Source organism: Marmota monax, unplaced genomic scaffold, assembly GCF_021218885.2.
Source record: "Marmota monax isolate L192 unplaced genomic scaffold, Marmota_monax_Labrador192_F-V1.1 WCK01_AAM20220418_F8-fsc00201, whole genome shotgun sequence".
In the NCBI taxonomy this organism is placed as follows: Eukaryota; Metazoa; Chordata; class Mammalia; order Rodentia; family Sciuridae; genus Marmota; species Marmota monax.
Window position 1 is genome coordinate 1,670,846 of NW_026695150.1, and position 21,840 is coordinate 1,692,685.

Consider the following 21,840-nt stretch of genomic DNA (forward strand, 5'->3'; position numbering starts at 1 on the left):
TCTTGAGTATCTGGGATTACAGATGTGGGCCACTGTCCCTGCCTTCTGAGCTCTGTTTTACAGGTTTTTTCTGGGAGACAAATTCAACAGATTCAAAACCAAATTAATTTCTTACAGCCCAAATGTCCTCCTCTGGTTTCTCATTCTTAGAATGCTTTCACCAAATCTGCGTCATGCAGGCTCAGAACTCAAAGCTTCCTCTCAGCCCTCCATCTCAAGCCTTCCTTTACAGTAGGGACTTCAGCCCTTAATGAATGCCAGTACTTAGTAAATGTTTAATTATTATTAGTTGCTTAACTGAACTGCTTAAAATCCGGATACTGTTGAGGCCTGGGGACAAAAAGACAGTCAACGTAGGTAATGAATGATTGGGTCAGAAAGATGGGGGCTGATTCAGGAGGAAATAAAATGTTACTACCTTCAGGACATTTTCCCCTTCTCCTGTTGCCAAGGTGACCTACCTCCAGGGAATTGTTTCTGCGGGAGTTGTTCAGGAATGACCCCCTCCCACTCTCTTCCTTTTCCCACCCAGTATCACTCTGCCTTTTGGCTCACCTTTGTCAGGATGTGGGGGCGGGGACAGAGCATGAGAACAAAGGAAATCTGAAATGTATAAAAGGGGCAGGATACCCCACTTACTCAGACACCCAGCTCTGTGGCCCCCTTCTCTGTCAAGTCTACCTCTGTTCTGTCCTTTAAATAAACTTGGTTTCTACCCTTGCCTCGGAGTTTCATGGATGTTCAGTCTTCAATATCTGGGGAAATGGGACTTGGCCTTGATTGATTCACATCATTGGTATCACTGGTTCTTTAATGACTATCAAATAAACCTGATTTTGCCTGAAAGTACAACCAGACTCCTTTCAATTCAAACCTCCCTCCACCCTTTTGTATGTGTTGGGGATTGAACCGAGGGCCCTTTGCATGCTAACCATGTCTCTACCACTGAGCTAGCTTCAGGGCCTCAATCCCTAAATCTTTACCAAAACTAAACACAAGTGCCAGGCATCAGAAAATATGATGATGTATGGTCCTTGCCATTTAGGAGTTTATTTATTTATTTTTTTTTAGAGAGAGGGAGAGAGAGAGAGAATTTTAATATTTATTTTTTAGTTATCGGCGGACACAACATTTTTGTTTGTATGTGGTGCTGAGGATCGAACCCGGGCCGCACGCATGCCAGGCGAGCGCGCTACTGCTTGAGCCACATCCCCAGCCCCCCATTTAGGAGTTTAAAAATCAGTGGAAGACACAGAAGAGTTTAAAAAAGAAGAATTCATTGAGTGTTAATGAGTACTACCATAAGCAAGTCTATTTTAGATATTGGATATGAACCAGTCAAAATCCCCTATCACCATGAAGGTCATGTTGATATGACATACCCCAACCCCATTGCAGTGAAGAGGACATACCAGTTCTGTATTGTTCTCCCCCCCCCCCAAATCTATAACCTCAGTCTAATCATGAGAAAAAGGAAAAACTGCTTTGAGGGATTTGTCTACTTCTACAATTTATCTGAACTATTCTCTTAAAAAATGTCAAATTCATGAAAGAAGGAGCAAGATGAAAAAATGTGGCATATATACACAATGGAATATTACTCAGCAATAAAAGAGAATAAAATCATGGCATTTGCAGGTAAATGGATGGTGTTGGAGAAGATAATGCTAAGTGAAGTTATCCAGTCCCCCCAAAAAGCCAAATGTCAAATGTTTTCTCTGCTATAAGGAGGCTGATTCATAGTGGGGTAGGGAGGGGGAGCATGAGAGGAATAGAGGAACTCTAGATAGGGCAAAGGAGTAGGAGGGGAAGGGAGGAGGCAGGGGGTAAGCAAGGATGGTGAAATGTGATATCATTATCCAAAGTACATGTATGAAGACACGAATTGGTGTGAACATACTTTATATACAGCCAGAGATATGAAAAATTGTGCTGTATATGTGAAATAAGAATTGTAATGCATTGTGCTGTCATTTATTTTTTAAAAATAAATTTAATTTTTTTTTAATTTAACAAAAAAGGAGCAGTTGAATTGTCACAGACTAAGAAGACCAAAAAAAAAAAACAATTGAATGCTGTGTTGGATTCTGGATTAGACCCTGGAGCAGAAAAAGGATATCAGTTGAAATACTGATAAAAATGAGAATAAAATCTGTAGTTTAGCTAATATTTTACACTAATATTAATTTCTTAGTTTTAATGTCTGCACTGTGGTTATTTAAGATGTTAGTGGTAGAGGAAGTTACGTGAAGAGTATATGGGCATTCTTTATACACCTTTGCAACTCTTCTGTAAATATGATGTTAAAATAAAAGTTTTCTTTTTTAAAATTCCTGTTCTCTGGGGCGTTATATTCTAGTGGAATAGAAACTTTACCTTTTACATGTTTAAAATGTAAAGATGTTACAGGTATAAGAACTTTTGCATGTTACTGAATTCAGTAAGGAATGGGGGGTAAATGTCCCATTTTTACAAGTGAGGAAGTGGAACCTCAGAGATCAGGCGTTCCCCCTAATTAGCATGACAGAGCTGGAATTTGAATACAGGATATCTGAATTACTTTCTTGGGAAACCTGAACTCATCACAATTTGGACCTCAAATTGCATTTGGATAATGTATGCTGAGTGCCTAACACAGTGCCTGGCACACAGCAGGTATTTAAAAAATTGTTAGCCTCGTGACAGTGTTTTACCTTTCTAAATGGTAAAATCCCCAAGGTCTGAGACTTTACCTCACTTACTTTTGTCACTACCTCTGCTCCTACCCACCTCATATACCCCCACAGAATATATGCTTAAATAGTCAAAGTTTGTTGAGTGAAATGAAACTTTCCTGCTTATGATCAAGGACTTTGGAAATGAGGGAGGTCAAAGGGGATCACAGTTAACATATGTGGATTCAGCCTTTGAAAGGGTCTCACATGCTGGGCTTGATGGCACAAGCCTGTAATCCCAGCAACTCCGAAGGCTGAGGCAGGAGGATCAAAAGTTAGAGGTCAGGGGGCTGGGAATGTGGCTCAAGCGGTAGCGCGCTCGCCTGGCATGCGTGCGGCCCAGGTTCGATCCTCAGCACCACATACAAACAAAGATGTTGTGTCAGCCGAGAACTAAAAAATAAATATTAAAAAATTCTCTCTCTCTCTCTAAAATAAATAAATAAATAAATAAAGTTGCCAAGATCACATGGTTAGGAGGTACATAAGGTATCATTTAAAAAAAAAAAAAAAAAAGTTAGAGGTCAGCCTCAGCAATTTAGAACTTGTCTCAAAATAAAAATAAAACTACAGCGTTTCTCATGCAGACCATCCAAGACTGAATCCATCTCAGTCTTCTGGGCCATTTGAAACGCAGTGTACACCATAAGGCCCTGACGATGCCCTGCACAGCTACCCATGTGCTCCCAGAAGTCAGGTCTCTTCTTGTTGCATTGCTAGCTCCTCCATGACCTGGAGAGCAACTCTCAGGAAGGCCAAGTAAGTGCTGACAGAACTGGTCATGTAAAGAGGTGACTCACAGGCAGTTATCAGGCCGGAAACCTGTTGGGCCACCTCAGGTGGCACACCTTTCTGGAGGTGCTCAGTTGCCCTGAGGCCCCTCCCTTTCTCCCTCAATGCTATTCAACATTTTATTCACATGAAGCCACAGCCAGCTTGTGAAGTGAGAAGTGGACTCGGGAATTAACCCATCAACTTCAATCAGTCACGGGACAAGGGTGTGGGGATCAGGCAGCCATTCGTCATTGTCACCCTACAGGGCAATATCAGGCAGCCATTCATCATTGTCACCCTACAGGGCAATACCACACAAGACATCCTCAGAGAAGAAAAGAGGAGATTCCTGCCCTGAGGAAGTCTGCAGGGCCGCACTGTCACCCCCAGATTAGGGCACTGTGGCACGTCTGTCTCCCTCTCTGCTGCTTCCAGACTCTCTCTTCAGGGAAGGCTCAGACCTTCTTTTAAAGGGTTCTCCTTTCTAGTGGACTCTAAGCCAACTGACTATATCTGCAACATCCCTTCACTTCTGCCACGTGCTATTAGTTTGAAGAAAGTTACAGGTCTTACCTAAACTCAAGGGGAAGGGGATTGTCCAAGGACATGACTCATCGGGGTCACCTTAGGGTGTGCTCACCACAGTCATATAAAGGAGGCAGGAGAAATTAATACTCTTCTCCTAACATAAGAGACATGTGTGGGATTTTTGAATTCTGAATACAGTACTTACAAGCAACCGTAACATTTGTGGATATACAGTTTGTTTTATGGAACTAAGACAATTATTGCATTAATTAAGATTTCAAAAATAGAATTAAAAATGGAGTGACTAATAACGGGTGCTTATAAGAAAGGCTTCGTGATACAGTGCTGTCCTAGTATGTCATATGGAAGAGAATCATTCAGTATAGAAAAGAGGAGTCAGTTCTCTGATACGGTTTGGATAGGCATCCTCCGAGGCCTGTGTGTTGAAGGCTTGGTCCCCAGTGTGGTGCTGACGAGAGGCAGTGGCACTTCAAGAGGTGGGGCCTGGTGGGAGGTTTTTAAGTTGCTGGGGGAGCATCCTTGAAGAGGATAGTGGGACCCTATCTCTTTCTCTTCCTCTTTTTTGTTCCCTCTCCATGAGACATGCTCCCCACCATGATGTGCTTCCTTGCCGCCAGCCCAAAAGCCACAGAACCAACTGACTGTAGAAAGGAACTCCAAATCCGGGAAGCAAAAGAAACCGTTTATTTTTATGAGTTGGTTATCAGGTAGATGTTACAGTAACAGAAATTGGACTAACGTACTTAACTTCAGACCACATCCACCCATATGGATCCCAGTGGCAAAACTCCCCTGGACTTTGAAGCTCCTGTTGTCCACCAAGCACTCATTTCAATTGTCTTTAGAACAAGCAAAACCCTCCATGATCTCCACCACTAAGTCAGCACAGAGATCTGGTGTGAGGAATTAGGGTGGAATCATTTTTAGTCTAAAACATAACCTCTCCATCTCAGGGTCTAGTTTCTGGAGAAGGACCCAGGAGAATTTAAATTCTATCTTAGGTTGTCTCCTGGCACTGAATGGCACAATCTCATAGACAGCAACAGTATCATCATCAAGTGAATGACTCTCCTGATGAGCTAATTGTTATCTAAGTGAATATTTTCCCAGGAACTATAGAGTACAGTAGTTGTTCACTGTCCCATTTGATTGCTAAATCATGTCAATATGACAACAAGATTAAGCAGAAATAAAACGAATACTTTGTAAGAGTAGCAGTTATACACTGTGCCAGAGAGGACTCAACTCTGGTATCTGTTTAAGAGTGTTTTTCCCATCTGCAAGCAGTGTAATGCTCCCTTTCATCTTTTTTAGAAGCTCGTTTCTAGCTAGGTCAAGCAAATCTTTATCAAGACCCTGAGTTTTGCTGTCATCTATCTTTTTGAGGTGCATCAATATATGTCATTTCTTGATACTAAAAATGTTTTTAATATTTTATTTTTTAGCTGTAGCTGGACACTATACCTTTATTTTATTTATTTTGTTTTATATGGTGCTAAGGATCGAAACCAGGGCCTCGCATATGCTAGGCAAGTGCTTTACCGCTGAGCCACAACCCCAGCCCCTAAAAACATTTTTAAACAATGTAACTGTGCCAGGAAAATAAACTAAGTTGGTTGTGGTTGTGCACATGACACTTAGAGAAGGCTGGTTTTTTAATACGCTAAACTTTTAGTAAATTTTTGAGTGAGCGTAGTACTTGAGGTAGAGGGAGGTGTGGAGACAGAGCTGGCCACTCCTGAAGAAGAGATCAACTTGAATAAAACCTTAAGATTGAAAATCATCAGGTAGCTTTCTTCTTTGTGATCTATTCATTTCTCTATTTTGTATTTCAAGACAGATTTGAAAATGATTTATTTCAATGTTCTAACTAGGTATGAAATTCAGTACTCCTGTTCTACTATAGTTGTAATTGTGTTGCATTTTGGAATCAAAACATATGGAAAGGAATTCTTACTCACATGTGTAAGTAGATGTAAACCCTGGGAATCTAAGGAAAGACTGAAGAATTGGTGACACAGCTGTGCCTGAACCAATAATAATTTTCAATCACTTAACTGGTGCTAATCGAGATTCTATCAGGTATGCTGCACTTGAAATTAATGTTTAGAAAACAAAATCCCAAAGAGAAATCACATATGGTCCCTTCTTTCTGGAAATCTCTAAGACAGTTGAAAAATAAAGCAGATACAAACAGAAATTATTGATAAAGACAATTTACATCTGAGGAGTTAAAAACAAGTTCAGAGACACATTGGCTGCAGTGATTCTAGAAAAGGTAGGGCCTGAACTGCACCTTGTGGGGAAACTAGAGACCACAAAGGAACTTACTTGTGGGTATAAAGAGAGTCAGTGCTACTGGGGAGAGCTGTCTTTTCATATTATTCAAATTGCAATTACAAAATGGAAGTCTTGACAGGCCAAATGTTTATTCATAATCTTGGCCAAAGTCCACCTTGGAAAACTAAGGAGAAGTTAAAAACCACAGCCAATTCAATTATTTAATTTCACTGTATTAAAGTTCCAGGTTGCCAAATGATCTCATTACCAAATTATATCCTAAGGTCATCCTGGGAAAATAAGCTATGCTATGCCAGACAAACGATTCCCAAGGGCAATTCCTGGCCAGTGATATTTCTAAGTTGCAAAATGGCTGTTTTTCACTGGAAAATTCCATTCTCTGCCCTTGGTCCTCCTAGAGAATTCTATAGCTTAACAAACCCAGCATCATGAAGCACTGGGCCAAACAGTATCACACAGAATGCTCAGTAACACGAGTGACAACTAGTAGCCATCCAAAAGGCAATTTTGTAATAGGCTTTGTGAAGAGGCAACTTGGGTCTGTGAGGACCGTGTGAGACGTGGCGGATCCCAGTGCTCATCACAAGTGACCAAGTCCTCACTGCTTCTCAAAACATCGCAGTAATGAGATGTCATGCTTGGGAGCACTGCAAATAAAGACATGGAAAGACAGAAGTGTTTGGCTTTTCCTCTCCGTGTTTTAAGGCCTATTTTTTCAATGGTGGGGCTTTGTAGAAGCAAAAGGTTCAAGTTCGCTCTGAAAAGAGAAAGTTCATTACTCCTATCAAGGCAAGGAATACCCCTAAACAATGTCGTTTTATTGTTCCAGGAACAAGTGAGAAACTGCAGAAAATGGATATTACAAGGGCCCCTAAGGGGTAGATTCAGGTCAGAGGAAATCTATACCTTGGAGGGAGATGGAGACATTAGCTGATTTAGAAGTTGGATCTCTTCAAAGACCCTGGAGTGTAAAGTATCATGTAATTGATCCAAGTGGCCAATATGTCAATCAACAAATCTAAATTGAGGTGACTATTGTGTGAAAGACACCTAACCCTCCATGGTCCTTCTAAGTTTCCCAAATGAAAAAAAAAGCAGCATTGTGCATTGATTGTCTAACTCAAGCCTATTACCACACAAATTTATTTTACAATTGCCAACAGTGACGTTGAGATTTTATTGTGCTGCATGTGCATGTTGGGGTCTGGTGGAAAGAGCTCTCTCTGGGCTTGGAGTCTTGATGTCCTAGGTCATAATCCTGATTTTCACTCAACAGCTTCGGTGACTTAGAGAGTTAGGGGTTTGGATGGAAGACAGTGTGAGTCAATCACAAGACCCCAGCTCTGTGGTCAGCTGGAACACTGTCTTGATTTTGGGCTTTGAGAAGATGATTCAGCTTCTCTTGTCTGAGTTTGCTTGTCAGTGAAGAGGTTGAGCTACATTTCTATCAAACTGCTTGCTGCTTTAAGCCAGTTGCTTGAAGCACAGCATAATTATACCACTTGACATTCCTATGATGCTCAGAGGCGCAACTTTGCTTCTGTGTCTCTTTTTTTTTTAAACTACTTTCTTTTTCTTTCTTAAATGTTTTTAGTTGTAGAGAAACACAATACCTTTATTTTGTTTATTTAGTTTTTTATGTGGTGCTGGGGATTGAACCCAGTGCCTCACACATGCTAGGCAAGTGCTTTACCACTGAGCCACAACCCCAACCCTGTGCCTGACTCTTGAGGCACTGATATAAAAGAGATTTTGAAGTGAGACCCAAGACAGACACTTAACTACTCTGAAACTTAATTTTCTTATCTTTGAAACTGGACTAATAATTCCTCCTTTACATGGTTGCTGCAAAGATGAGAGATAATGAACCACGGTGTCTGGACTATAGTGGAAGCTCAGTAGAAGGTGGTGCTTTTTATTTTTACCTCTATGAACTGCTTGATGCCAAGGTGTAGCATTATTCCTAAGGGAAAAGGAAATAGCCATCATAGCAATCTATCCCTTCTGGAAATCGCTGTGGCAGGCACAGCAGAAAGCTACCTTTGTAATGAGACTGTCAGGTATGAAATTCTAGGAAAATTTACTAATGGACTGCGGTTGGAGTCCATTACCTTGCTGAGGTATTGGATGCTATCGTTCTAACGTCTCTCACTCAGACCTTGCTGTTAATTCTGACACATAACGTCCAGGTTTCTGCAGGTGGCCAGGCCAGCCCCAACGGGCTCCAAGTCGGGGCCCTGATACTGATTGAATGAAGCTTCTTTTCCATTTGGCATTGTCCTGTCTCATTCTTTCAGGCTCCCACTCATCACCTTCCCCGGCACATTAAGTCTCCATTGCTCCAAGTATCTGCGTTTTTATCACATCGTGAGTGCTGTTGGACGCTCCCTCTTTCAGCAAAACAGAGCAGCGAGGGTTTCTGCCATCCTTGGCCCTGAAAGAAGCAAAGCTGTAAACCTTTTACATTCTACACAATCATGCTTTCTTTGGGAATCAACTTCAAATAACTGATTTATCCTCTTTTTGAGTGCCTAGCATTTGCTGTTCTCAGACCTGAGACTCATGGTTGGCTCTCTGTAGGCACGATCCCTGTTTTGAAGTTTCCAAATGGTTCACATCTGGAGAAATAAACAATGTGCGCTGTGTGTGAGGAGGGTGAGCAGAGTGTTGCAGCAGCAGGAGAAGCTGCTCTGGGCTGGGCTGGCCACTAGGAGGAACAATTACTGAGCTGTCTTTTCAGGGAAGGAGAGGAGAGGCTGGGCTCTGCAGAGGGGCAAAGGCAGGGGCCAAGGTATGAGAGAAGGATCATGCCAACTGCATGGTTCATGCAGATTCTTCTCCAGAGAACTTTTAAGGGAAGCTTGTTTCCCAATCAATTCGTTAGTTAATCTCTGCTGGGAACATTCCTTTTCAGTCTAACCTAGAGAAGATAAGTGTGCATCAGGTACTGAATGTGTTTGGCTACATCATTTGTCCCCGATCACTCTGATTTTATCCACAGTTAGGATCAGTATCCTGGGTTATTTTGAGGGCTGAGGTGGAGCACATGCAGTTACTGGTGGGAGGGAGCAGGTTGGCGATGAAATGGGAGATGCCATCTCTCCCTCTGCTTCACAAAGACCCATACGACAGGCGGGGTTGGGTCGTATTTATATCTATAGTGTCAAGATTCATTCACAAATTAATTCACATTTATGAAAACAAATCTAAGCATAGTAGATTGGTAGATTTCCTAATTCTTTGCAACTTTTGAAATATTTCTGTGATAAATTGAAAGAATTAAAAAATAATTTTAAAGATACTTTGTTAAATGACTTAGCACATAAAGGAGAAGTTTGTGGCTGGGGTTCTGGTGGGTCAGCTTCAACCCTCCACTCCCTGTTCAAGGGACCCCTGTCTTTTACTCTCCTAGGGCTGCTTTGGCCACATAATGTAAACTAGGTGGCTTCCAACAACAGAAATAGATTCCCTCACAGTTCTGGAGGCTGTCATCAGTGTTAGGTGGCCTCTGTAGGCTCCAGAGAAGGGTCTCTCCTTGCCTCTTCTGTTTTCTGGGGGTTGCCTGCAATTTGTAGCCGACCCATTCCAATCCCTTCCTCCATCATTGATGCACCCTGTTCTTCTGTGCGTCTGAGTCTCTGTGGCCAAATTTATTATAAGGGCACCAGTCAGCAAGTGAGACCTGAATAGCAGCAATGTCCTTAAACAAATTCATGATCCAAATATTTCCAGAAAGTTCCAAGGAGAATCAGGACTTGGGCACAATTAGGTTTAAAGAGTAACTACCATTAAGAACATTAATTATGACAGGACATTAAATATTGACTTCCAAGTCACCCTTTGGTTGTCAATATTTTATACAAATGACAGAACAATGCTCCTTTATAAATATAGCAATTACAACAGGAGATTTTGGAATTTTATTCATCAATGTTTAAAAATTGTGATTCAAACTGTTTAAGAAAAAATTTAAAAGAGGAGCTCAAGTACTGTCATTCCTTTAAATGACTTTTTTGGCTATGGGAACAGTTCCCCAATATTTGGTTCGTCTGTAAATTTTGGAGAATTTCTCTCACTCAATATTAATTAATTTCTTAGTTCAATCAAATCATCTGTTAATTACCAATCTCGAGTTGGCTTAAAAGAACCTATATCCCAAACAAGGATAGGAAGAGATAATGTCCTAGTTTTCAGTCTTTGGTGTGATAAGAGGTCCCCCTAGTGGTGATTCTCAGAAATTACGATTCTCTATCCTTGCTGAGGTCACAGGGATTCAGAAGCCAGTAATTTGTCTCAGCCCCATGAAAACTCTGAGAGGTGGTGGCCTCAGGGCAGGGGCCGGTTAGGGAGCCACTGTGAAGTAAGTCTTGGCTCTTTGCTCTCTGGATGGAATTAAAGAATGCTTCTTTATAGAACAGTGCTGTTCAATAGAAAAGGTGTGAGCACATATGTAATTTAAAATTTTCTAGTGACCACATTAAGAAAAAAAGGAAAAACAAACCAAGTGAGGGGGATGGAGGTGTAGTTCAGTGACAGAGTGCTTGCCTAGCACCACAAAAAGGAAAGAAAGAAACAAGTGAAATTAATCTCAACAGTGTGTTTTTTCCAAATATTTAGATTTATTTCCCATATATCCTGAATATTATCATTTCAGCATACAACTCATATAAAAATGAATGAGATGATTTACATTCCACAGTGTGTATTTCCCCTGTGTAGCACATCTCAATAGGGACCAGCCACATTTCAGGTGCCCAGTAGCCCACGGGATTAGGCATGTCTCATTAGCTGTTCCACAATTTGCCATTCATATCTCAGGGTAACATCTCACCATTTGTCCAAAATCCACAGGGAAAGAGATCATCCGACATCAATAAATTGACTGGACCAAGAGGTTAGTGTGTCTTTGTGTCATTGCTATGGAGCACAAAGTGGGACCAGGGGTTCTGGAAGATGGCTTGACATTACATACAGAGGTTCAATTACTCAGGCTTCCAACCACAGTTATATTTCTGGGAATAGAAGCCGTGGAATATGAGCATGATCCTGGCTTTGGATGCTGCACACCCATTTACTGGGCTGAACTGTGTCTCTCCTCCCAATTCCTGCAGGTCTCTGTGGCTCTTGGGGTGACTGTCACTGGAAGCTGTGGCTCTCAACTCCAACACACAGCTGCTGCTTCTGGAGCCAGCACAGCTGGCACACCCTGAGACTGTGGCTCACACCCCTGAATTCCCTTGGGGTCTGAAGTGGGCTAACAAAACTGAGATGCATTCATGAAGTTAAACTAAGAATTAACATATAACTTAACTGATTAAAATCAGTATATAGTTAAACTAGTTACTAATTAAATTTCTTTCACTGGGTCTCACCAGAAGGAGCCCTGGGATAGGGGAAAGGGTACAACTTTTCTGGGCTTTCTGCCTAAGAAGCGGAATCTACCCTAAAGAGGCAAAAAGAGACGCAGACCAACATCAGTGGATGAAGCTGTTCTTCGTGGCCTCATTGATGTTAGGCTAAAATAGGAACTTAAATATTCAACTGTGGGAAATTGCTTAACAATAATGCACTCCACACGATGCAGCTTTCAAAATGAGATTTTGGTGAATTGTTTTCCTCTTTAGTTTTTAGTTTTGGGTTTTATCGGGGACCCAAGAGTGTCACACAGCTTCCTTCTTTCCACTTCTCCCCTGCTCAGACGCCACCATCTTCATCACATTCGAACTAATCATTTTAGAATTTACTTCCAATTCTCCAATAAACCTACACACGTTTCTTTCTACCTGTGGACTGTCCACCTGTGGTCATTATCTGTTGGCTCTTGACTGTGGAAGTGGGGGTTAGCTCCTTCTCCTCTGCTCCCTCCCAGGAATGCCCACCCCTTCCATTTCCTAATCCTTCCCCCCTGCTGCAGTTCCATCTTCCCTCAGCCCTGCTGCTCTCTTTCTGGCCCGTCCATGGCTCTGTCCTAACATCTGTCCCACATCAGACTGTGGTCACCTGCTCTGCTGGACTGTGGGTTTCTGAGGACAAGGATCCATGCCTTTCCGCTTCGCTCAGCACTTGAGGAACACATAAAAAAATGGTATGCAGGCTCTGGGCTGCTGTTCACAGCAGGGCTTAGAATCTCAGCAGCAAGGAAAGCCACCCCACCAGGAATGCTGTAGGCAAGGGAATCTTGTGTCAGTCTCCGCCATTCCATGCTTGTTAGGATGTCTTAGCATTTCTCCTAAGACTTGGCGTCTATCTTGAGGTTCTTCTTGTTTACCGGCTCTCTGCACTGGGCAACTTTATCCCCAGGTCTGCTCATAACTGGGAGAGCAAAAGTAAATCAAGTTCAAGACCATTTAAAATGAATAGTCTCATTGAATCATTCCCAGTAGAACTGATTTTTCCCCTGAAATAAGATATAGAATGTAGACCCTTTTAGGTTGGGTTTTGAAGATCGAGAAAGATACCAAGAAGTGGAGATGGTTCTTCTGGGAAGAAAGGTGTTCCAACAGTCATCCTTTGAGTCAGAGAGGAGAGGGCCATATGCCAAAACAAACAAACAAACAAACAAACAAATAAAACCAAAACCCAGCTACTAGTTAACTATAATCAAATAACTATACTGATGATCAGGCTGTAACCTTGTTGGTGATTAGATGTGACGCACTCCAGCCTTCCAGATGTGCTTCAACTCAAAAACAACGGAAAGTTTTTGAGTTGAAAGTTTCTAAGTAGAGAATCCACTGGATTTGATCTTGGGGAACAGAAGCAGTCAAAAAGACATGGACCTCAGTCCAGGAGCTGAGAAAACCACAAGCTATTTTAAGCAAAATAAATGTTATGATGAGAAAGTTCTGTTACAGTGTTTAGATTCGGAGGGAAGAGAGAAGTTAGGGAATGCTTCTCTTAAGGGGACAACTGGATGAAACTCACCTTTCATCAGAGAATGCTGTAGGGGACCAGGGATGTGGTGTAAGAGGGCAAAAGTCACTTACATATCACACAGTCCGTGCTGGGGCCTGGCTGTGGCTCCTTAAATGCCCTCCCATGCCCAGGCACACTCTGTGTTACCCTTCCTTCTAAGATTGCCACAACCCATAACTCCAGGGAGGACTTCTCTGAGGAGTTTGCTGGGTCCCTGGGCCTCTCCCTGCATTTGAGCTTCAGGATTCTGACAACTTAAAAGGGGGCTTCTCTTCCACCCACTTGACTACCCCAGGGACAGGCCAACTGTGAGGCTTTCACACTGAATCTCATCTCTCACCTTCTTTCCAAATCTTCTTTTTCTTTCATTCTTAAATCAGAGGGTCTTTTACTGGAGTAGGGGTGGGGCCTAGGAGACCTGGGTCATCTCTTATCAACCCTCCTTTCAAATATTTCCTGTTTTACATCTTTGATGCTAATTTTGGCTGAGCATGGGGTTAGTGAGAGGGCTTAAGAGTGGAAGTGAAAAATTCACAGGGAGTGTGGAAGCCATCTCCAGTAACACACACACCAACACAAACACCTCACTCTGTTCATGAGGGGACAGGATTCTAAAGTGGTTCAGAGTGGCGGAAGGAGACATGGGCCATGTGGCAAGGGGAGAACTAGTGCTATTCAGGACAGATATGGGAGTCCAGGAAGAAAGTCAGGATCAGAGTTTGCTCTGAGAGTACTGGGGTGGCAGGTACCTGAACTGCGGGAGGTGTCAAGGTGAGGGCCCTGGGAATTCAGAGTACATAGGCTTAATCTTGTGTTCTATGAACCATTTGTACCATGGCTCTGAAAAATTCACCTTTCATTCATTTTTAAAGTTATTCAATTAAGAGTGTTGTGGTTGGAAACAGGTTACCTATTTTATTTCTTAGGTAGTAAAGCTTTCTTTGAACTTTGAGTAAGTGCCAACATTTGACAATGCAATAAATTAAAAGCATGTGGTAGCTTATGAAAATATTACAACACACACACACACACACATGCACACACACACACAGAGTGTGTCTGATGGGTCAAGTTGAGTGTCTCTTCCAAACGTGCTGTCAGAATGGGAAAGTGATTATGTCAGTCACTGGCAAGAAGCATCACTGGGAGCCATCACTGACAGGAAGTAAAAGAGTCCCCATCTTTCTGCTCCTACTTCTGTGACATGAAATATGTCTCTTGAAATGCATGCATATATACTTTATTACTTACTACCACATAAAAATGTCTCCCTAAGGTGAGGTGCATGTCATGCTGATGGATGTGAACACTCGGCACTCATTCCTCAAGGGTACAGTTCAGTAACCCCATTCCTGGGGTGACCAAGGACCTGAAATGTGAGCCTTTCGTTAACTGCTAAAAAGAATTCCTTTCCCACCCTTCTCAAAGCATGAGCTCATCCTTTTGAGCAAGATTCAGGGAAGACAGGGTGTGGGGCACTGTGTAACAGAGATGCATTCATTCCTAGAAACTGGAATCCAGAGATCCTCTTGTAGGGGCCTGTTTGGGTGATTCTCCATTGGAACAAAGCCTTCTTGGAGCTGTGCCTGGTCCCTGGGCAGAGAACCTGCCCAATCACATTTGTATCCTAGAGCCAAATGTCTTGTCTTGTGAGGAAATGAATGAGCTCTTTAGAGATTTTTATGGGAGCAGCAGTTGGGGAAGGTTGGACTGAGTAAGAGAGAGGAAAGAAGGAGAGAGAGAGAAGGAAACCCCTGTTGGCTTAGAATCATTGGGAAAAAATATTGAGTCTAGGTAAAGGAAAATTATGAATATGGACTATTGCAAAATAAATATAATTTAATTTAAAATATATAATAAGCTGAGATACCTATGTTTACTTACTAGTCAACTACATGAAAACACGTTTTTAAATGTTTATAAAATTGATGTATATTGATGCATCATAAATATAAAAAAGTTATTTTGTACTTTAAAGCAAATACAAACCAGCACCATGCATGTATGAGAATAATAAATTTCAAATTAGTGACGTCAAAATCAATGAAAAGTTTTGACTTATTAATAGTAAGGTGATTATTGCTTGATCATCACAATGATAACCAACCTTGGGTCTTTGCAAAGGTATCTGAGGAATCCTCCCTTCTGCAATATGGAACAGTGTGAATTCAAGGAGCTGTAGGGTGCACTTTACCGACGACAGACTCCGACAGTAGTAGTTGGTCTGCAGAAGGCCTGTGACCAGAGCCAGGCCGTTCAGAAAACTGTGGTCGGGTCTTTCCGACTGGGCTGCAGGGTAAAGCTCTGTGCTCTCTGGTGACAGGATAGTGTGATGCGTAGCCGGTGGATGTGAATATTCAGCATTCATTCCCCCCGCGTACTGTTCAGTAACCCCATTGCAGGGGTGACCAAGGACCTGGATGTGAGCCTTATTTTTTAACTGCTAAAAATTTTTCCTCTGTTGCCTGGAAAAGCCCACCTGCAGCCATAGACGGAAGCCAACATGAGGAGGAAGGCAGAGCTGAATGGGATACAGTCCTGGTTGGGAGGAGTTCCTGGCCTAGGCACTGGGTTAAAAGAACGTGTACCGCTCCCTTCTCAGGACAAGCTTGTGTTTCTGTGACTTGCAACCAAGGGGTCTGCTTGACCCATTGCTCTTCAGTATTGGTTTCTTGAGTTTGCAGATAGGGAACCCGAGCACCCCAGGGCTAAGCTGTGGTCCTGCCCAGCATTGCTTCTGTAGCTTTGTGGCTTGCCTCGCTCTCTGCTTGCTTATTACCAAGGCCCTGCTGATGGAAACTGCGTGGTCTCCAGAGGCAGCGGTCAGGCAGAGTTGCACCAGTGGAAGCCTTACTTCACTTAGCCGGAAGGTTCCCGCAGTTGTTTGTGTGAGTGCCCAGTTCTTTGTTTAGCTGGGAACTCCCTAACAGAAGGGATCGGGCCTTATTTCATATGTATCCCCCGTGCCCAGCAGAATCCTGCCGGGTCACAGGGTCTGGTAGAGGTTGGATGCCCCTTTTGCAAGCTCCCAGTGCTTCTCCCCTTGTACTTTAAACTGGAGGTACTTGGTTCATGCCTTAGTCCTGTGTCCACTGCCTTAGCTTTGGCTGAGGGTCCAGGCTTGATGATCTTTGCACCTGTCTTGGTGCATAGTGCACTAGGGAGCACTCAGTGAGCTACTCCATCTGCTCTTAGAAACTTATATTTGGCCTTTGTAACACCAAAAGGTCTGGTGTTAAAGTTATGTACCTTTAGCCTCATGATCTGGAGTAAGGAGGAATCTCCTCATCTTCACCTTCAAATATATTCTAGAACAGACACAGCTTGAACATCCCAGGCACACTGAAAAGAAAACTGGACATGCCACTTCTCAGAGGTGCTCCACTGTGCTTCTTTTTGATTACTAAAATTTGAAATAATTATTGATTTACAGGAAGTTGCAAAGATAGTACAGAGAGGCACTCTTCACTCAGTTTCCCCCGTTGATTATATCTTAGGAAACTGTACAACTGTATCAAAACCAGGAAACTTACGATGTTTATGGTTGTGTGGTTCTAAGCCATCTGAACAGATGCTGGTAGCTGACATCACAACCAAGATACAGGACTGTTCCATTCCCACAAAGATCTCCCCTGAGCAACCTCTGATAATCACACTACCCCACCACCAATCCCCGACACCCCCGCCCCAGCATCTACTAAGCTCATTTTCATTTCTCTAATTTTATCATTTTGAAAATATCATCTAAATGAAATCATACATGGTGTGACATTTCAAGATATTTCCCCCCCCCCCACTTAGCATAATTCTCTGGAGATTCATCCAGGTTTTGGGGTGTTCTCAATAGTTTGTTCCTTTTGATTGCTGAGTCATATCCCAAATTGGCAAACCATTTTCCAGAGGGATTGGACCATTAGCAATGTACGAGGAGCTACTTTCTCTGCATCCTTTACCAACATTTGGTGTTCAAAACAAAATATCATCCTATGGAAAACAGTCAGGTTATCTTGAAGTTCTTTCATAGTGAGAGGGGAAACTTATTTAGTCCAGGAAAATACCCATGATAGACATGTGTAACGTGGACCTCTGGGAAAGGTGTCATGCAGTCATTTTGACAGGGTGGCTCTTCCCTGAGATTTTTTTTTCCTTTCCTCACATTTTGCAGACTAATATCTGTCATATCTTTTGCTCTTTTCTATTTATTACCTTGTTCTTTGCTCCTGTTTTAGTCTTCCACACTTTTTTCTGCCTTTGGGGATTTTAATCGAGCATTTTGCTTTCTGATTTAAGGAAAAAAATTTGTCTTCTTTCATTGATTTAATCATTTATTAATGAGGACTGGTGGATTCCTGTTTGTAAAAAGGTTTTATAATCTGTTACTATGATTATTTGTTTTTATAATCAATTTGTCTCCAATTTGGCCAATGGGAGCACCTTTGGGCTGACTCCTGTGTCCCCTGACATGTGCCATCTCTCATTGGAAACTTTCTTACTTTCTGGCTCATTTTGTATTCTCCTTACACTTCACCCCCACTATTTCTCCTCCCACCATTTCTTCAAGAGCGTTCAGTCAAGTGTGGGATACTGGTTGCTCATTGATGTCAGGGTTTCAGCTGTCACAGCTCTCTGGGTGGACAGAACTAGGAAGCATACCCATATATACATTTATATCTGTATACACCTAGCTACTTACTGAAAATCTTGCATTTGTGCTGATACCGTCAATTCAGGTGCTACACCACACGGCTCATTCTACCACTATTATAAAAACTGTGGCAGGCTCCTGCCACTTCCCAGGATGCAGTGGCAGAGCTTGTCCTCTAGGGACGTGCTCCCTTGTGGGTAAAAATTCTTAATAACTTCACACCAACCTCAGAGACACTGGGAGCAAGGGAGCAGAACTGCTCTGCTTGCACCTGTGGCATGGGGCCCTCCTTGTGGTCAGACCTCTGACCTCTCTTCCTTCACCCCTTCCTCCTTCTCTCCCTTCCTTCCTACCTTAATGTTAAGAGTTTCATTTCCTCTGAAGGTTTTAAAAATAGGAGTCTTGGAGACGGGAGGGGGAGGGCCAGCCAGATGTACTCTGGAGGCGTTGAACTTCCACGTTGAAGCTGCTTCCAGTACCGAGCTCCTCTGTGGCCCGCAGGTCTTCAGGAAGTCTGTGGCTTTAGCCCTCCATTTGTGGTCCGTGGTGGTAGGTGCTTAAGGGAAGTGGAGTCCATGTTCCTGTTTGAACACAGGGTCTGGAGAGAACTGAGGCTGCTTGGTGACGAGGCAGCAGGGGATAACGAGAAGAAGCCGGAAAAGCAGAGGTGAGGGTCTGAGCCAAGACCCCAGGGTCATCTCTCCCCTTCACTCTCCTAGCCGTGCTGGACCCAGCCCTCTCCAATGGAGGAGCTCTCTCCCCGTCTTCCTCTTTCTCTCTCTTAATTTCTCCCAACTTTAGGGGACCGAAGGGAGACCTTTTAAAAAAGAGCATGAACAACTTCTGATGAGAAGGTTCCAGGAGCTATGGAAACCCAGAAGAAGGCAGGCTTTCCTTAGTGTGGCTTTGGGGGAGAGATGGGAGTGGGTGATGTAGTTTTGATGGCTCAGTAAGGAGTCTTGAGAGGACAGCAAGAGTACAAGCAGGAGACACAGAGGACCACACATTACTGATGGGGGCCACCTCACCTGGGAATTACCCAACTCCCCTGAGATCCATGTCCTTTCATCTGCATGAATGTCATGATATCTACCCTTGTAGTGTCACAAATCTTCAAAAAAAAATATATATATATATAGATAGATAGATAGATATAGATATAGCCAGGAAAACTCCTAGTTGCAGTGGAAGTGGTAAGGAGAGGACTGAAAAGAAAAGGTGAAAAGAAAAAAAGAATGGAAGCGATTGGACACAATGAGAGATGGCGGGTAAGGGGTGGCGTAGTCAAGGAGACAGTCAGGTTGAGTCTAGGTGTGGACCTGGGAGAAAGGATAATGGTCATGTCCTTGACACACACTGGGTTTTCAGGGACTCCACCAGGTGAGTTGGTTTGGAGATCTCACTGTGGATCTCGCTGACTGGTTGTCACTCTTGTAAAGCTCTTCTTAGCATTTGTAGTGTCGTATTTGAGGAAGCGTATCTGTAGCTCCCTGAGAATCCAAAGGGACTTGCTGGTTTCCTTCCCTTCCTTTCCTTCTCCTTCTTCCACACCATTCTCTCCCACCTCCGCTTGAGAGCGATGCCCCTCCTGAGGCAGCGTCCTGGGGAGTCAAGATTTTGCACTCTGACTTTTTTTCACGAGAATCTTTATCTGAAAATCTGTCCTCTTGCTCCTCAAAATTGGGGAAGAAGTTCAAAAGAGGAGAGGGAAGGAGAGGAACCTCAGCATATGAACTTGACATTCCTTTCTGGTGGAACAGGCTGCTGAGTCGCCTTCATACTCTTTCTGGTTAATGCGAGAGGTAACTTGGCTTAAGAGCATCTTCATCCTGGTTTCGGATTCTGTAATCATACAGTTGTCTTTTGTCTTTGAATGATGGAAGTGGTGGAAGTCTAGATAATTGGTCCCTAAATCTCAGGACACGTGAAGGGATGTTAAGAAAAAATTGCCTTTTCCCCACACCTACGAAGTTTTGGTTCACTTAGATTTTCTTCTCTCTTCCTTACTGGTCTTAAAAATCCTAATTACCTGGGGAAGCTGTTAAAAACAGAGATTTTTTTTTTTTTGGTTCCTACCAGAAATTATGAATCAGTAGGCAAAAGGTGGGGGACCTTCTCTGGAATCCTCATTTTATAATCAATCAGGTGATTTTGTTGAAACTGATTCTCAGATTTCAATGTGAGAACACTCTTAACCAGTTATTCTTGACCCTGGCTTCTATAGAATTGCCTAGAAGCTTTTAAAAATACTAATACTTGGGCTCCACCCCAAATCAATGACACCAGAATTTCTCTCAGTAGAGCTTGGGAACTGTATTTGTTTATTGCTCCCAGGTAATCCCAACGTGTAGCCAGGGCAGGGAGGATCCCATTAGACAGCTAAGAGTCAAGACGATGTTGACATTCACTTGCATGCTCGGAGAGGATGGTGTTCACTCGCAATTTAAGATGTTTATTCAATCCTGATAACAATTCTGTGAGTTTGGAATAATCATTCCCATTTTATAGACAAGAAAATTGAGGTTCAGAAAAGTCATATAATCTGAGAACATTTATCTTATGAGTGTTGGAGCTGGCTTGGATTCTGGGGCCAAATGCTTCATCTATATATCTTACTCTCTCTTTCCACTGAGAAATGCTCTGGAGAAACAAAATTGTTGGATTCCATTTTAGAATTCAAATGAATTGGTTATCAAACTGCCTTGATAGGGCGGTGGAGCACGCCTGTAATCCCAGCGGCTTGAGAGGCTGAGACAGGAGAATCTCGAGTTCAAAGGCAGCCTCAGCAATGGTGAGGTGCTAAGCAACTCAGTGAGACCCTGTCTCTAAATAAAATACAAAAATCGGGCTGGGAATATGGCTCAGTGGTCAAATACCCCTGAGTTCAATCCCTGGTACCAAAAAAAAAAAAAAAAAAAATCTTAAAATGCCTTGATAGGAAGTTGCCCCATTGGAATCTGTTTTGAAGTGTGGTTTAACCGTAAGCTTAGGTGGTGGTGATGAGTGATCAGGAGTGGACAGAACCTTGTCAACTAGTAAGAACAGTGTTGCTGACTTAGGAGGAATCTTGGCCATGGGGAGAGACAGGGAGGTCTAGTCTCCCCTCACTTGTCCCTGGTGTTCCCTGGCTGTGGCTGGGACTCCTTGCAGGAAAGCCATCTCTTCCTCCCAGGCAGGACCCCTAGAAACTTGCCTCCTCTGTCTCCAAGTTCAGTCGTTGTTTTGCAGCCCAGTGAGCATTAATTCATGAATAAAAACTGAAAGGGGATATTGACCCTGAATCCCTCCCTAGCCCCCTCCACTGCAGTGTTTCTCAGCTGACACAACCTCTATGGAGGGCACAGAAACGGTCCGGTCATATTTTCTTTGCCTCGCCTGTGACTTCACTGGCTGCCAGACTTCTTGGGCGAGGCGGTGGCTCTGGGCTGACTCAGGCTTGCTCACCTAGAGCACCCAGTCGCTTGGGGATGACTGGACTCTGTCATCAGCCGCCCCACCCACTGCTCCATTAACCCATCATTTCTTATTTTCTCCCAGAACCTCTGCATCTGCCTGTGAGATTTGGTTAATAAATGTCCAGCTCAGCGTGGGTTTCCTCCACCTTCAGCTGGCTCCCTACTATTGTTTATGTGAGGTTTCTATAGTTTTAGAAAGATAATAGCCAAATTGAGATCTAATGTGTACACAATAAAGCCCACCACCCTTTCAAAGTATAAAATTCAATGTTTGTTAAAAAGTCTATTCACAGAATGTTCAACTATCAACCTGCTAGTACCACCCCAAAGAAACTCTGCCTTAGTAACTGTCACTCCGCATTTCACTACACCTACCTGCCCCACCCCCACCCAGTCCAGAGAACCACTAATCTACTTTCAGTCCCTCTAGATTTGCTGCTTCTGGCATCTCACCTAAATAGGATCACATGTTCTGTGGTCTTTTGCG